Here is a 16,337-nt window from a genome sequence, read left to right on the forward strand (position 1 = left end):
GCCCAAAATCAATCCTTTAACAGCCTGTTTAGACAATTAGAACACCCCTCCCATGTGCTCTCCTATTTTTAGGTTCCACTTGGCTAATTAAGTATAAACAAACCCCATGATATTCCCTGGCAGACTCACTTTTGAGTAATGTTTATTATTTCTGAAACTAAAGTAGAGTATGAGCAGCAGAATGTAGTCTGACAGCATATGCTGTCAAACTATTTAATTCAAAAAGCCTTTATGCAGGACACAGGCTGTGCACAAATGCACATGTGGTGCACAAGTGCACATGCCCCCCAATTTCAGAACTGTAACTAAACAAAACATTCATTTTACATTTCTGATTCAAATTAACAATTGTAAGCAACTAAACTCAGTTTCTAATAGATTCAAGCAATGCTTGGCAGAAGCAAGTCAATTTGTTATTGTTCAGACAGCTGAAACTAATTGACGACACATGTCGACTCGACTATATTAATCATAATATGTACAATCGTAGCCAAAAAATCAGAAATCCAAGAGTATCAACAAGGGGTTCAGATTGCAATGTTAATACAGAATGGCCCTGGGAACTAATTGAACGAACCAATTCAAATTCATTTGATTGTACAGCTTACACATACACATTATCAGTAAATAGAAGAGGGACTTAATCAAACACGTAGGTTCAGGCAAAGTGGATAGGACACAGTTGATAAAATTCAGGGACACAAATCAAACAAAACATGAACAGACCTTTAATCTGCACATGGACTAAAAATAAAGGAAAGAGGAAAACAAAAACTCACCATAAATCCCGAAGAATCAAAAGTCTTGGCTTGGATTCGAACAGGCCCTTCTTGGGGTTGAAAGGACTTTAATCGAAGTGTTCTCACTGAGAACACTTCGACTAAAATCCATTAGACCCTAAATACCTTGGCTCGAACGGATACAGACCAGTGTCGAGGAACCCTAGGGTTCCAAAAATCAGATCTGGGATTCATGCTTCCCTGGTCAGATTCGGACCAAACCGAGCATGGTTTGGTCACGAGGGGGGTCTGGGGACTGTCTAGTGTGAAGTTGAGGTCGATTGGTGTAAATCAGGTTCCGACTCGAATCTTTAAATGAAGATTCGAGAAGGTGGGAGGGGATTCGAAGTGTGTGGTTGGTGGATTTGGGTTCAGGACGGTGAGGAGCATCTATGGTGTTAAGGGTGGGGTCACCGGCGTCCATGCCGCCGTCTTTCATGGTGAAAGTATACAGGGGCGGCTAGGGTTTGAAGGTCTGAGGTCTGGGGTGAAGATGACCTAAGGCTGGGGGTTCGGATAGGGGGGGCAGGGTAAAGGTTATAGGTTTATATAGTTAGTGAGGGGTTGATTCCTAGCCGTTGGATGGGGTGCGATGAAGGGTCAGGATCTCTTGGCTGGTGGGGGACGGTGTCGTTTCATCTTAAAGGGATTTGGGTCGGTCCGGGTGGAATGGGTCGGGTTCATCAATGGGTTATGGGGAAGTGATCTTGGTCGTTGATCAATCTGAGATCAACTGCCCAGATCAGACCAGGTTAAAACGGTGTCGTTTGGAAGCTCTGGGTATCAGCTGGTCTGGACCGGGGCAGGCTCACGGTCTGGGCTTGATTTGGGCCTTGAATTTAAAATGAAAATGAGCCCAAACTGATTTTTAACCCAATTCTGCATTCTCTTTTATTATTATTATTTTTTTATATATTTTTTATTTTATTTTTTAAAACAAAAACCAAGTAAATCAAATTAAAATTAAATAGACACTTAATACAATTATTTGCACAAAATATTAAAATATTTGAAGCAGGTAAAATCAAACAAAACAAAATTACGGACAAAGATGCCTATTTATGATTTTCTATTTAACAACCGGATTACGGTTCAAATTATGCATGACACATACATTTTTTGTATTTTGTTTTAATAAAATAAAATGGGCAAAAATTATAAATAATTAACAAAGTGCCATGTAAAATCCAAAAATTGTACAGCAGGACCATTTGTTATTATTTTATTTCTTTTGGAGCGATTGTCACGTAAAACAAAAATCACGTGCTCACAGCTGCCCCTCTTTGTTCGGAAACACGAAGAGTTTTCGTGCAAAGATAAAGTGAGCGGATATGAGCGATTTTTGCCTATGGACTAACTCCGTGTGAAGCATGTTTTTATTTTTGAAAGATTTGACCGAATCTTTGCTTCGAAGATTTCCTACATATCCTGGGCTAAACAGGAATCATGTCAATGTAGTTCGGGAAATTTTGGCAACTGGGACTACCATGGGATTGCAATGCTTGCCGTTACTGCTGTTGATGTTGTCACCGTTGCTTTACTGACCGCCTTATTACAACCAAAGGAAAATTGAAACTGAACTAAATACTTATATGCATGTCAACTGCTAGTTACAAGATCCCTATCTATGATTCTTTTGCGACTTGATATTGGGTCTCAGCTGATTTTGCTTGTAGACTTCGATCCGAATCTTGATGCTTGCGAGTTGTAGGTGCTTGCTCACTCTGGGATACTCAGTGAGACGTGACTGGCAGAGTTCAGGACCTTAATCAAATGTTGGAGTCGATCCGCCTTTCATTTACTCCGATATCTCGGGACATCTTCTTTTTGTCTTTTTCTTCTTTGATTCTGAGTTGAGACTCATCTCGTGGGTCATTTCGATCCGTGTGGCTCGAGGTTAGACCTGCGGGAGAAAACAAACAAACGAACGAAATTTTCTGCCCCAGTTTCACTAGGAAAATTTCGTGAATTATTCGCCAGGAAGTTCATAAAATTGATGAAGGAAGATAAAAATGCTCAGTTCAGGGTTGGAGCCCTAATACCGACTAGCTGGGGAGAAGTTCAGTTTTAGAGTTGAAACTCTAATACTGACTAAAGGGAAAGAGTTCAGTTTAGGGTTTAAAACCCTAATGCTGACTGAAAGGAAAAGTTCAGTTTAGGGTTTAAAACCCTAATGCTGACTAAAGGGAAAGAGTTCAGTTTAGGGTTTAAAACCCTAATGTTGACTGAAAGGAAAAGTTCAGTTTAGGGTTTAAAACCCTAATGCTGACTGAAAGGAAAAGTTCAGTTTAGGGTTTAAAACCCTAATGCTGACTGCATGGAAAAGCTCAGTTTAGGGTTTAAAACCCTAATGCTGGCTAAATGGAAAAAGTTCAGTTTAGGGTTTAAAACCCTAATGCTGACTGCATGGAAAAGCTCAGTTTAGGGTTTAAAACCCTAATGCTGGCTGAATGGAAAAAGTTCAGTTTCGGGTTTAAAACCCTAATGCTGACTAAATGGAAAAGCTCAGTTTAGGGTTTAAAACCCTAATGCTGACTGCATGGAAAAGCTCAGTTTAGGGTTTAAAACCCTAATGCTGGCTGAATGGAAAAAGTTCAGTTTAGGGTTTAAAACCCTAATGCTGACTAAATGGAAAAGCTCAGTTTAGGGTTTAAAACCCTAATGCTGACTGCATGGAAAAGCTCAGTTTTGGGTTTAAAACCCTAATGCTGGCTGAATGGAAAAAATTCAGTTTAGGGTTTAAAACCCTAATGCTGACTAAATGGAAAAGCTCAGTTTAGGGTTTAAAACCCTAATGCTGGCTGAATGGAAAAAAGTTCAGTTTAGGGTTTAAAACCCTAATGCTGACTAAAGGAAAAATTCAGTTTAGGGTTTAAAACCCTAATGCTGATTGCATGGAAAAGCTCAGTTTAGGGTTTAAAACCCTAATGCTGGTTGAATGGAAAAAAGTTCAGTTTAGGGTTTAAAACCCTAATGCTGACTAAAGGAAAAATTCAGTTTAGAGTTTAAAACCCTAATGCTGATTGCATGGAAAAGCTCAGTTTAGGGTTTAAAACCCTAATGCTGGCTGAATGGAAAAAAGTTCAGTTTAGGGTTTAAAACCCTAATGCTGACTGAATGGAAAAGCTCAGTTTAGGGTTTAAAACCCTAATGCTAATTGCATGGAAAAGCTCAGTTTAGGGTTTAAAACCCTAATGCTGATTGCATGGAAAAGCTCAGTTTAGGGTTTAAAACCCTAATGCTGGCTGAATGGAAAAAAGTTCAGTTTAGGGTTTAAAACCCTAATGCTGACTAAAGGAAAAATTCAGTTTAGGGTTTAAAACCCTAATGCTGATTGCATGGAAAAGCTCAGTTTAGGGTTTAAAACCCTAATGCTGGCTGAAGGAAAAAGTTCAGTTTAGGGTTTAAAACCCTAATGCTGACTGAATGGAAAAGCTCAGTTTAGGGTTTAAAACCCTAATGCTGGCTGAATGGAAAAAGTTCAGTTTAGGGTTTAAAACCCTAATGCTGACTAAATGGAAAAGCTCAGTTTAGGGTTTAAAATCCTAATGCTGATTGCATGGAAAAATTTAGTTTAGGGTTTAAAACCCTAATGCTGATTGCATGGAAAAATTTAGTTTAGGGTTTAAAACCCTAATGCTGATTGCATGGAAAAGCTCAGTTTAGGGTTTAAAACCCTAATGCTGATTAAAGGAAAAAGGGTCAGTTTAGGGTTTAAAACCCTAATGCTGACTGCATGGAAAAATTCAGTTTAGGGTTTGAAACCCTAATGCTGGCTGAATGGAAAAAAGTTCAGTTAGGGTTTAAAACCCTAATGCTAATTAAAGGAAAAAAGGTCAGTTTAGGGTTTAGAATCCTAATGCTGACTGCATGGAAAAACTCAGTTTAGGCTTTAAAACCCTAATGCTGGCCGGCTGGGGACAAAGTTCGAGAATACTAAGCGACCTCTTTTTTTTTGAATTTTCTTGTTTTAGTAGAAGATAAAAAGGGAGTTTCGTGAAAACTTACCTTTCGAGTGAATTCATTATTGCCAAAGTATTTCTTGTACCCGTGTATCTTCTTCTTTGGGTGACACCTGCTTCTTGCACAGTTGTCTTGGATTATACCTGTTTCAACTTTTCAGACAAAGAACAATTGTTAGTTCGGAAATGACGGTCGGTTCGGTGACCTTGATCGTTCCCAGTTGCTTTGTTGCGTCTTTATTTCTGTTGTGAAGTCCCGCCATTGATTTGATTCGAATGGCGAAACCCTTTAGACTGCTCAGGCTTGTATTTCCAGAAGCTGTGATGACTTTCCTCGTAAGGCTCTTTTTTTTTCCTTTTTTTTGTGTCCCGTTTTGCTTGGAGACTCTCAACGGGGATTTTATTGGAGGTATTCTGTGGGGATTTGTACCAAAGGAAACTCTGTGGGGGAATATTTACAAAGTGGATTCTTTGTGTGGATTTTTGTACAATGGGGCATGCTGGGGATTTGTTTCAAAACGGGCTCTCTAGGATTTGTTGGGGTAAGCTTGTTGGGGAATTTTTTTACAAAGGGACTTGCTGGGGATGTGATGGGGAGATTCCATTTTTTTTTTAATATTGGGGAGACTCTGTGGGGGATTGTACAAGGGGAGACTTTGTGGGGATTCGTCCGAAGGCGGACTTGCTGCGGGAAATTTCTCTTTTTCCTCTTTACTTCGAACGCCATCAAACATCATGATTCATCAGGCTTGGACAAACGTACTAACGAAATGAGGTGTTTTCCTTCATGAAACGGAATTCCGTGCAACCAAACCTGCCACCTGTCCTTTCCGGTACATCTAGAACTTGGGCTTAAACATGAAAGAGATTCGAAGAAAAACAAAGAAAAGATAAAACGAATTTCAGAAAAGGAGTGCCCCCTTCGGGACGAGAAAGACTTATCTGAGGAAGATAATGCTGACTTTAAATGACATGACATGCTCTTTAGACTGGACGCCTGACTTTCCATGAGCTTGCGTTTCCCTGAACCAAAACGGATCTGTGATTCCAAACCGGTGGAACTTTGCCGAAACCTCCTTGGGTGGAGTCACTCTTTCGGCCAACAGCGCCCTTTGCGGGTTTTCGCTGGCTGACCTCTCTCATTTCTCTTCCTGTCATCGCTTGATAGCACTCTTTGTGAGTTTTTGCTAAACAAGCTCTCTCATTTTGGTCTCTCTACTCCCGTCGCCTCGCGGTGCCCGAAGGTTTTCACCGACGAGACTCTCTCATTTTATCTCTCTCAATTCAAAGTGTGTCGGTCTCCATTTGTGACGCTTATTGGCTTCCCGCTACCTTTGGTAATTGATTTGAAGGCTTGTGCTTGGTAAAGAGAGGTAGATGATACTAATTTCTAAACTGCTCGACGTGCCCCGGTTTCAATTTCAGGGTGGATGGAATTTTATTGTTGGTATGACTGAACCTCAGGGAGAGGCTGCCTACGTATCCTTTCGGAATCAAGTCAAACGTAGTTCAGGCCTCAATCAATTTTTGTTTTGTTTTGTTTTTTTTTTGTTATTGGTCGCCGAAGGGATGTGACCAGCTCAAATGGCTTGTAGAGAGAATTGGTAGTGTTTGGGGGTAGTAGGGAGTAAAACCTTCGTCATTTTCAAATGTGTCGGGACCACTGGAGTATAATTCAGATGTAGTATCTCTTGACTGCATCTGCATTTACTGCTGTTTCGGGATCATTTCCTTCGATATCACCTAGATACAATGCTCCTCTCGGCAATATCTTCCTTATGATGTATGGGCCTTTCCAATTTGGAGCAAATTTCCCTTTCGCTTCCTCGTGATGTGGCAGAATACGCCTCAGTACCAGCTGACCTACTTCGAAATTCCTGGGTCGGACTTTCTTGTTGTAAGCGCGGGCCATCCTTCGTTGGTACAACTGCCCGTGACAAACCGCGACCATTCGCTTTTCATCGATCAAAGTCAGCTGCTCTAATCGAGTCTTGACCCACTCGCTGTCTTCGATTTCTGCTTCAACAATGGTTCGAAGCGAAGGGATTTCTACTTCTGCTGGTATCACAGCCTCGGTCCCATAAACCAAAAGATAAGGAGTTGCTCCTACTGACGTGCGTACCGTAGTACGATATCCCAACAATGCAAATGGTAGCTGTTCATGCCACTGTCGGGAACTCTGGATCGTCTTCCTCAAAATCATCTTGATGTTTTTGTTCGCTGCTTCTACAGCACCATTGGCCTTTGGCCGATAAGGAGTAGAATTCCTATGCGTTATTTTGAATTGCTCGCATACATCTCCCATCAAGTGACTGTTCAAGTTTGCTGCGTTATCTGTAATGATAGTCGCAGGAATACCGAAACGACAGATAAGATTTGAGTGTACAAAATCCACTACAGCTTTTTTAGTGACCGACTTGAGAGTGACAGCCTCTACCCATTTTGTGAAGTAGTCGATGGCAACCAGTATAAATCTGTGTCCATTTGAAGCCTTTGGCTCGATTGGTCCAATGACGTCCATGCCCCAGGCGACAAATGGCCAAGGTGCAGACATGGGATGCAGTTCTGTGGGAGGTGCATGAATCAAATCACCATGCACCTGACATTGATGACACTTCCGGACGAAACTAAAACAGTCCTTTTCCACGGTCATCTAGTAATAACCTGCTCGAAGGATTTTCTTCGCTAAGACATACCCGTTCATGTGAGGTCCGCACACACCTGCGTGTACTTCGTGCATAATCTTTCTCGCCTCCTCGGCGTCGACACATCTTAGGAGGTTGAGGTCCGGGGTCCTCTTGTATAACAATTCACCGCTCAGAAAGAAACCACTTGCATGTCGCCTAATGGTCCTCTTTTGATCTCCAGTAGCATGCTCGGGATACTCTTGCGTCTTCAGGAACCTCTTGATGTCATAGTACCAAGGCTGTGTATTTGATCCCGCCTCGATTACATTGCAGTAACCGTGTCTTTCCCTGATTTGGATTTCCAAAGGATCGACGTGGGCGTTACCCGGGTAGGGTAGCATTGAAGCCAGAGTAGCAAGTGCGTCCGCCAGTTCATTGTGACACCTCGGGATATACCTGAACTCTATTGATGTAAAACGCTTGCCGAGGTCCTCCACATGCTGTCGGTAAGGGATAAGTTTGACATCCCGAGTTTCCCATTCGCCTTGGGCTTGCCGGATAATCAGGTCAGAATCTCCCATAATCAGTAAGTCTTCGACATCCTGATCGATCGCCATATGCATGCCCATGATGCAAGCTTCATACTCAGCTGTATTGTTTGTGCAAAAGAAACACAGTCTAGCTGTGGCGGGATAATGCTGACCAGAAGGCGAAATCAAAATTGCCCCAATCCCTACACCTTTGGCATTCACGGCTCCATCAAAGAACATCTTCCAAACATGAGCGTCCTCTGAGACCACTTCTACGGTATTTACTTCTTCATCGGGAAAGTAAGTACTCAATGGCTGGTATTCCTCATCGACTGGATTTTCGGCCAAGTGATCTGCTAACGCCTGGGCTTTCATTGTCGTGCGAGTGAAATAGACTATGTCGAATTCAGTAAGCAAGATTTGCCACTTAGCCAGTCTCCCAGTAGGCATTGGTTTCTGAAATTTATACTTCAAAGGATCCAGCCTGCTTATGAGGAAAGTAGTGTGGGCTTGGAGATAATGTCTCAGCTTTTGAGCAACCCACGTCAGAGCGCAACATGTCCTTTCCAGCAGAGTGTATTTTGCCTCGTAGCCGGTGAATTTCTTGCTCAAGTAGTAGATTGCTTGCTCCTTCTTTCCGGTTATGTCATGTTGCCCGAGGACGCAACCGAAAGAGTTCTCCAGGACTGTCAGATACAAGAAAAGGGGTCTCCCTGGCTCTGGAGGGACCAAAACTGGGGGATTCGAAAGGTATTCTTTGACTTTATCAAAGGCTTCTTGACACTCAGTTGTCCATTTGATCGCCGCATCTTTCCTTAACAGCTTGAATATGGGTTCACACGTGCTTGTCAGCTGGGCAATAAATCGACTGATGTAGTTCAATCTGCCCAACAAACTCATCACGTCTTTCTTTGTTCTCGGGGGAGGTAAATCTCTGATAGATTTTATCTTAGTTGGATCTAGTTCGATACCTCTCCTGCTTACGATGAAGCCCAAAAGCTTGCCCGACGGGACTCCGAAAGCACATTTGGCTGGGTTCAACTTCAAGTCGTACTTCCTTAGTCTCTCAAAGAACTTCCTCAAGTCTTGGATGTGATTATCCTGCGTCCTGGACTTGAATATCACGTCATCCACGTACACCTCTATTTCCTGATGCATCATGTCATGAAAAATGACAGTCATGGCCCTCATGTAAGTAGCCCCAGCATTCTTCCGACCAAATGGCATGACGCAATAACAGTAGGTGCCCCAAGGCATGGTGAAGGCAGTTTTCTCGGCGTCCTCTTCATCCATCAATACCTGATGATACCCAGCGTAACAATCTACGAAAGACTGTATCTCGTGTTTGGCGCAATTATCAACGAGGATGTGGATGTTGGGCAGTGGGAAATTATCTTTGGGACTTGCTCTATTCAAATCTCGGTAATCTACACATACCCGAGTTTTCCCGTCCTTTTTCGGTACTGGAACCACATTTGCCAACCATGTTGTATATTGGACTACCCGAATCACTCCCGTTTTCAGTTGTTTGGTGATCTCCTCTTTAATCTTGTCACTGACCTCAGTTTTGAACTTTCGTTGCTTTTGTTGAACTGGAGGACAATCAGGATGAATCGGCAATTTATGAACCACTAGATCAACACCTAGCCCCGGCATGTCATCATATGACCAAGCAAACACGTCTTTAAATTCAAAAAGAAGTTGAATTATCGCCTCTCGCGTTTTCTTGTCCGTGTGAATGCTTATCTTGGTCTCCCGGATTTCTTCCGGGGTTCCTAAATTTACCGGTTCAGTGTCATTCAGATTTGGCTTAGGTTTATTCTCGAAATATTCCAACTCTCGGTTTATCTCCCTAAAAGCCTCTTCCGCATCATATTCTGGTTCTGGGTTCATTAATTCGCAGTTAAATAGCTCATTGTGATCTGGGCGTGAAGTCCGCAAGCATGTCATATTTAAAGCCGCATTATTAGGACTGAAAAGGAAGATAAGAGGAAAAGTAATAAAATCAGAACAAAAGAAAGAATAGGAAAGCAATGATGATTTTTTTTTATTTTCTTTGGAAAATTGGAAGACAACAACGTTTACAACTAGGAATTCGGAACAACAATTGAAAAGAAGAAAACGTTCAAGTTATGTCCCGGAGATAACTTGTGATACAGGAAAGGTGGCAGGACAGGTCTACCCGGACTTCCGTCTAGTTGGGAATGGCGTGATCTCCCAGTTTTGGAGCTTGGCGTTTGGCCCCATGTACATCATCTCAGCAGTGCTCGTGCCTTCGCCTGGTTGAACCATGTGGACCTCGTAGAGCATTTCCCTCATTGCCCCACATATTTCCTCGATTTCCTCAACTGTGAAGACCTCATCTTCTTCTTCTTCAGTGTACCTTGGCCTGACAAAAGTCGCATGTAAATCCGGCAGTGGTTGAGGCAACTTCCAGCCCTCATTTCTCCTTTTCTTTGCCCATTTTTCGTCTGCTGGAGTAGGTTTGAAACCTAGTCCAAAAGGTTTCTTGATGACTGGTAAAGTAATGGGTTCCGTCATTCCCTGAAGGGTTCGTCCAAGCCCCTTCCCTGGCCTAAATCCGTGCTGGATCATCTCTTTGGCCACCATAACCGAGGCGTTAGACAAGAAAGGCTGGGGGCAGGGTATTCCCTCTTCGTGCTGCTCTGCCAGTACAATCTCGAAAGCTTGATAGACCATATGTTCGCTCCCTTCTATCGGTTCAAGATATGGGATGGATGGGTCCCGATAGATAGCATGCTCATCTTCTCCATGGACCACGATCTCTCGGTCTTCGTACTCAAACTTCACCATCTGGTGAAGAGTGGAAGGCACAGCTCCTGCCGCATGGATCCAAGGTCTGCCGAGGAGGAAATTGTAGGATGTATCCATGTCGACCACCTGGAAGGTTACTTCAAACTCGACTGGCCCTATGACCAACAACAGGTCTATTTCCCCCATGGTATCTCTCTTGATGCCGTCGAAAGCCCTTACGCAGACATTGTTGGGTCGGATTCTTCCGGTCCCAATTTCCATTCTTTGTAGCGTGGAGAGCGGGCAAATGTCAACACCTGATCCCCCATCCAACATTACCCGCTTGACATAGTAGTCCTCGCATTTAACTGTTAGATGCAAGGCCTTGTTGTGTGCCGCTCCTTCCGGGGGTAAATCGTTCTTGCTGAAAGAGATTTGGTTGACGGCGAAGAATCTTTCTGTCATCCGCTCTAGTTGTTCAACCGAGGTTTCAACTGGCACATATGCTTCATTCAGGGTCTTCAGTAAGATCTTTTGATGCTCGGCCGACCTCATCAACAATGATAGCATGGACACTTGCTCGGGGTACTTGCGCAGTTGATCTATCACTTCGTAATCCGGCATTTTCATTTGTTGGAAGAACACTTCCGCTTCTTCAACGCTTACAGGCTTCTTTGGTGGGAAGCGCCTTTGTGTGGCGTTGTTCAGCTCTTGGGTATTTGAATACCTTCCAATGAAAGTATTTTCTGGAAGTTCTCCCATGACCTCTTTACCTTTGTACATTACCAAAGTCTTCTGATGATTCCACGGTACTGTGGACGAGTTGGTCATCGGCTTTTGTGGCACGCGTCCGATAACCACTGGCTCATTCAGCCGAGGTGGTTGAATCGTCCCCCGGACCATATAGGCCCCTTTTGGCACGTACATAGGTTTTGTCTTTTTGATCCCGAAGTTCTGCGTCTTCTCAGCTCGACCTCGTGGTATGTAAAGAATCCCATCCTTCACCGGTACCACTTTCTTCTCCACCTTCTTTTCAGGTTCGCTCTTTATAGCCTTGGCCTTCTCCCTCTTTTCTGGTTTCTGGTCTGTCTCAGGCCTTTTCTCCGTGTCGACAATGGCAATTATAGCTTTCAGAGCAGGGTCGAATTCTTTGTCTTCGCAAATCATTCCGATCAACGACCCGTTATCGTGAGCAGGCAATGGATTGTTAGTTACATTCGGGATCTCCTCGTCCCTTAGCACTATTTTCCCTTGCTCTATCAAATTCTCGACCACTCTTTTCAATGACCAGCAGTCATTTGTATCATGTCCCTCGGCCCCTGAATCATAGGCGCATCTGACTCCAGCTTTGTAAGAAGGTGACGTCGATTTTTGCCTCGTTTGAGGGATTGGTTGCAAGAAACCCAACTAGACTAGCTTCGGGAACAAAGTAGAGTATGGCTCACCGATGAGCGTGAAAGTCCGCCTTCTAGGTGGTTCCTGAGGGCGGAAGTTATTCTGCGTAGGTTGTGGGTTATAGTGGTTGCGGTAAGGAGACTGATTTCTAGGAGGTGGAGCTTGGCCTCGGTTGGCTTGTTGCGGCGGATGGGCATAAGGCTGGGCATTCATGACCATATAGGGTTGATGAGCATATGCTAGATTTGAATGGGGGTAGTAGTGTTGTGGGGTTCTTTCCGGAAAACGGGGCCTGGGATGACGATATTCCCTTGCTTCCGAAGCTGCCATGGTCGTTTCTTCCTTCTTCTTCCCTCTTGCCATTCCCCCGGATCCGCTTTGGACGGCTTGGGAGGTCGCCCTTATGGCTGCTTGACTCAGAATCCTACCTGTTTTCAGACCATTTTCCACTATCTCTCCAATCTTAATTGCTTCTGCAAACGGCTTTCCCATGGCTGACATCATGTTTTGAAAATAGTCAGACTCTTGAGCCTGGAGAAAAGTAGTGACCATTTCTACCTCATCCATGGGAGGCTTCACCCTCGACGCCTGCTCGCGCCACTTAATAGCATATTCTCTAAAGGTTTCTGAAGGTTTCTTCTTCAAATTCGACAGAGAATTTCGGTCTGGTGCAATGTCGATGTTATACTGGAATTGTTTCACAAAATCTCTGGCGAGATCATCCTATATATGCCATCGGGATATTTCCTAGTCCATATACCATTCCGAGGCTATCCCTACTAGACTTTCCCCAAAATATGCCATTAGCAGTTCTTCTTTTCCGCCGGCTCCCCGCAATTGGTTGCAATATTTCTTAAGATGTGCAATGGGGTCACCGTGCCCATCGTATTTCTCAAACTTTGGGGTCTTGAAACCCACTGGCAGGTGCACGTGAGGGAACATACATAGGTCGGCGTAAGAGACGCTCTTCTGTCCGCTTAAACCTTGCATATTCTTCAAACTTTGTTCAAGGCTTCTCATTCTTTTGGCCATCTCATTTTGTTCTGCAATTCTGGGGTTCTGATCCGTCCCGGGTGCAAGCTCGCACTGAGGCGGTGGAGGATTAGTGTTGGTAGCGAACCTAGTTGGTTCCATTGAGAACGAGGGTGCCTGGAATGTAAAAGAGGATGTGTCAAAGCTTGGCTTGTACGCAGCAGGTTGTGCCGTAATCGGGCAGGGCGGTGCAGTAAAGATGTTCATGCTTGCATCGGTGGCTGACATTCGAGGATGAGGCTCAGAAGGCGATCCAACAGAGAAGGCTGAAGTGGCTGGGTATCCTAATGGGGTAGTGGGATAATTTATGGGGACATTAGAAGTCCTGCTTGACCTGGAGAATAACTCGGGGAATCCGGGGACGACACTTGGCGACTCTTTCCCATTATTCCAGTCGTCCAGCATTTCCAACATGCGGAGTCGTAAGATTCTATTTTCTTCCACAGTTGCGGATTCAGGTGTGAGGACGGCTGAGATCGAGCTCTCCTCGGAAATAGGGATTGTTTGCAACGGAATTTCTGAAGACATTTCCACACTTCCTTTTGACCTGGTGAAGTAAGTGTGAGTACTGCTTCTGGTCCTAACAAAAGGTAGTTGAACACTTCTCTTTGACCTCGTGAAGTATGAGTGCGAGGCCAGACTTTCACCAAACCAACCGTCTTTCCAAAAAACCCTGGAGGTACTCAACGACAAACGCACGGTTAATTTGCAGCAAATAACAGATAGGCAATCTCACGTTGGGCATGATGCACCTACACAGTTAAGTGGATTCCTACATGTTTGCTACGAGAGCATGCGTCGTTTCGGCATTTTTCCTCTTATTATTTTCCCCTTTTTCTTCTTTTTTTTATGTTTTTATTTTGCAGTAAAAGAAATGTGACCGGATCCGATGAGGATTGCCTATGTATCACAATGCCTACGTGAATCAGATCATTACGTAGTTCAAAACACAAATGAAAGAAACACACCTTTTATTGTTGAAACGGTCTATTACAAACTACATGTGCAAAAGAAAAAGCAAACTTTGAAAATAAACCTAGACTCAAAATAGACTAAAAATCACCCCGTTGGAAAAAACAGGCAGAAGATGCCAAGATACAGACTTGACTTATGAGTACATTATGGTTTTGAAAATTGGTGTCTGCGGGGCATCGTTCGGCCTCGCCGCGGTCCTAGGCGTGAGATCCCCTTCAAGTTGCTCCAGCTCATGCATGGTCTGCTTGACATAACCTATCACTGCCGAGAGGACGGTAACACTGGTCATGTCCTCACATCGTAGGCATCGTCTGGTGATGGCATGCGCAATGACCTTGATCCTATCTCTAGTTTGCTTCTTCTCTATGAGTAGGCGTTTTATCTGATCGCTACATATCTTGAATACCTGAGCATCCTGTATATGCTGATGCTTCAGTTGCCGTACTTCTAACTTCATCTGGGCCAACAAGTCGTACCAGTATCTGCTCTCAATTTGGAAATCCTTGGCCTGATTAGCTGTTTTGATCTCAAGTGTAACCATCTCTCTCTTCATTTTAGCAACAGTTTTCTCGTGGTCGCCTTCCAATTGATTCAGGTATCGGCGATGCTTATCTGCTCTTGTATCCCACTGTGCCCTGAGCTCTGCTATGACGTTTTCAGATCTTTCTAAACCATCTTGCCATTCCCTGATTTCACTTTTTAGCCTTTTTATCAACTGCTCGTCTGATCGACGCCTTGGCTATTTATCCGCATCCACCCTTATCTCTTGGGGCGACCAAGTATTTTTGCCTCAACGGAAGTTCAGCATTCCCGATGTACCCGGCCATTTCTTCCAAAGTCGGGGTGAGTTCAAAATCAGAGAAATGGAAAACATTGTGCGCCGGGTCCCAGTAGGTAACCAAAGCTCTTATGATATCTCCCCGAGGCTGGATTTCCAACAAACCCACGAGACCTTTCAGATATTTCTTGACCTCATTTTGTCCTTCAACACCTAGATCATTCCACCATAGCCGTAACTTGACAGGGATTTTGGTCATTATTGAAAAATGTTCATTTTGCATCGTGCTCATCCTGCACATTTATTAAGGTGATTTTAACAAAAATGACTGACTCAAAATATTTTACAGAGGGGACCAAGCTTTGAACACGGCCTTTAAGCACTTCGGGGACGAAGATTTTAAGGCTGTGTGGGTCTAAAAATGCTAAGCAAAACCCAAAAGTGGCTATTTATGCAAAGTCAGCCTTCCGGCGTCCCTTTCGGGAACATTCGGCTATTCATGTCAAAACAGCATCACCTGACTTATTTATGACTCTTTAAAAATTTGAAACATATTAAACTCAATTAATGCCAACACGGCCTTTCAACGCCTCGGTGACGAAGATTTTAAAGCCGTGTGGGTCAACTGGATCAAACCTTGAAAAATGACTCAAAGGTGGTTGTTTATGTAAAGTCAGCCTTCCGGCGTCCCTTTCGGGAACATTCGGCTATTTATGACAAAACAGCATCGCCTGACTTATTTATGACTCTTTTAAAATTTGACACATCTTTTTCTTTTTTTTTCTTTTTTTATTTATTTATTTATTGATTTTAGCTATTTTAGCAAAAATGGGGTTGAACCCGACGAGGGTTGCCTACGTATCTCACATCCGGTGAGAATCAAACCGGCGTAGTTCGGCACATCATGAATAGAGAAAATCAATTAAACCCAGAAAGCAAGAATATTTTTTTTATTTTCTTTTGAAAAGAGATAAAGACTAAAGAATTTTTTTTTTTTAAAGGAAGTATTTGGACTATTAGTCTGAATTTATAAAAGAGGTGCTACGAAAGAAACAACACATTTTTTTTGAATTATGAATTTCCAATTTTTTACTTTTAAATAAATACCCTTTTTGATTTTTAAAAGAAAAGAAAAATTTTTATATGTTTTTTTTAATAAATCAAACTAAAAGACAAGTGTTGGTTTTATTCTTTTTTTTTTTTAGAAAAATTCCGGCGAGGTTGTGATACTACTTGGACATTGGTTTTATTTTTCAAAAATAAGTAATTATCTCCCTATGCTGCTATTTTTCCTCTTTTTTTTTAAAAAACCGGTCAGCATGCGGAACCGAAGCAAATAAATGCGCAAAACAAATAGGATGCAGCAGGGTGGTCTTTTTATTTCAGGTTGCCTGTCCTAGACGGACCCAACCCATGTGTTGAGCCCCCTAAGTCAAATGCAACATGGTGCAAATAAACGTTCCTACTAGGGATCCGGCATGAAGTTTCGTTATGCTAGGTTTATA

Source organism: Nicotiana sylvestris, chromosome 1 (genome assembly GCF_000393655.2).
Source record: "Nicotiana sylvestris chromosome 1, ASM39365v2, whole genome shotgun sequence".
In the NCBI taxonomy this organism is placed as follows: domain Eukaryota; kingdom Viridiplantae; phylum Streptophyta; class Magnoliopsida; order Solanales; family Solanaceae; genus Nicotiana; species Nicotiana sylvestris.